Source organism: Loa loa (genome assembly GCF_000183805.2).
Source record: "Loa loa unplaced genomic scaffold supercont3.292, whole genome shotgun sequence".
Taxonomy (NCBI): Eukaryota; Metazoa; Nematoda; class Chromadorea; order Rhabditida; family Onchocercidae; genus Loa; species Loa loa.
The window spans coordinates 1-2,163 of NW_018108472.1; positions in this window are offsets into that span (position 1 = coordinate 1).

Genomic DNA, 2,163 nt, shown 5'->3' on the forward strand with positions numbered 1-2,163 from the left:
CAATAATGGGTTAAATACAGTTATTTCCTTGCATAATAGCAGAGTTTCTTTACTTGTTTTTTCGTTATCACATTCGTTTGAGCCACCATTGTCGGATTGTAGTTAATCGAACAATCTTCCGATTTGCTGATTTCTTCATTTGTTTGGCTCATGTTAAGACTTGAAGTTTTGCTCTGATGTAGTTGATTCTTTTTTCGCATAGCGCACTGTTATGAGCAGCTTTTCAGTAAAAACATTTTACCTTTCTTCTACATTCTTCGCCTTGCTGTGTCTTTAGATAAATAATACATTTCTTTATTTCCTTGAGACGTTTTCATTCAAGCTTTCACAGTTGGATATACTCGGCATTCACTGTCCCAGTGATCTTGGTTACAAAATGTACTTGGTCTTTTAGTTTTATTTTCTCCCTTCTTCGTTATTAAGGAATTTCCTTCTCATTATGAATTGTCGCCAGTGCTGAAGTTTCATTATATCCTTTTGGAATTTGTTTGTATTTGGACAAAATGAATTTTCTTTCCATTTGAGTAGATGAATTTACCTATTCATTAACTTGTATTAAGTTTCCGAGAAATCTTCTTAGTTTTAATATTGACCATGGAGAATCGTTGGTTTTTTGATGGTATACTTTGTCAAGATCCATCGCGATAGTCAGCTTTCAACCACACTTTCTTTACTGGAATGTTCCAAATTTTCACCCAGTACTTCTAATTGTCGGAAGATTCTTTCCCTTTTTTCAACGGCTTCAATCCATTCCTTTTCGTTTCGTTTTATGGATTTTAGTTCGTTGTATAGTAATTTGGTTACCATCGATGAGTCTCCATATTTTTCGGTCAACAATTTCCGCACAACTTCATAGTTTTCCGGGGCAATATCAAAACCTCTTACGGCTTGTAGTGCTGATCCTTTTAAACAGGAGATTAAGTAGCTTAGTTTTTGGATTTCCAGGATGGTTTGTGAGTGGACAGCAGCGTTAAAGCTACTCCAAAATTCTCTCCACTGTCGTGGATCGCCATTGAAAACAGGTAAAGATAATTGAGGAAGATTGACATTAGTATAAGTAGGTGGAGTTGGCTTCGTTATCTCTGTTGGTGATGTGTCCTGCTGGTTTGGATTTGGTGTTAATTTCTGGATTTCGGAGTCAATTTCCTTTCGATGAATAGTTAAAGTATGACGGCTCCTTTTACTTCATATAATAAATTAAAAATTCCCTGCCCTCCTGTCGTTACTTCTTGATATTTCTCTTTTTCTCCTTTTTTCTTTGCTACGGCAAGGGACTTTTGGACATAACCGATCCATCTGTCGTCCGCTCCTTGAAATGATTGAATACATATTTGTATTCTTATGATTCATCAAAAACTCGCCTTTCAATCTCATATATTTGAAGTCGTTCCCGACATGGCAAACTTCGTCATGGCGATTCGACGTTAATGCCCTTACTTTTTGGAGGATGTTTATTAGCTGGTTCTTTGCTGGTCTCGTACTTTCTATTGTACTGAAGTCATAACAATAGGGATTTCCAATTGTAATTCATATTTGTTATGGTTAATTCCAGTGTCACCTCACCTCGGGCATCAATGATTTTGTGTAGCGAAAAAAAAGGGTGAGAAGGTGAGGGATTTTGTTCGTGCTAGTTGTAGAAGTTAAATTTTCAAGGAGTGACTTACAGAGTACCGGTATTGTTGTGTGTTCGAAACGTATAGCAGTTTATCCTTTATTATCGTCCGGATACCACATACAATAGAAACAGGTTCAAAATAATTCCAATGCAATAAAATGACGTCCAAAATAATACCAGTAGAACAATGGGCGACATTTGTAAGTAGTAACATAGTGAACTGGGAGAAATATAAAGGGTGTGTTGTGTGAAGCTGAGTGGAGACCGATAGAATTGGATGAATTGATGCTAAAATTTCTTCTGGTTTATATAAGGAATGTGTGGAGAGAAATTTCGTAACAATCATTACAAATTGATGGTATTTTCACAGATGCAAGAGAAATTTTCATATTAGTTTTCTTTACAAAAGAGGAAATTGAATAGAAATTATTTGACCAGATGTACAGCTTTCTCACAGCTGTATCTAAGATTTGTACATAGGATAAAACTTCTCCAAATTAGTTACCGGATGTAGAATGTGACAGGAAACATTTCTGTGATACAACTAT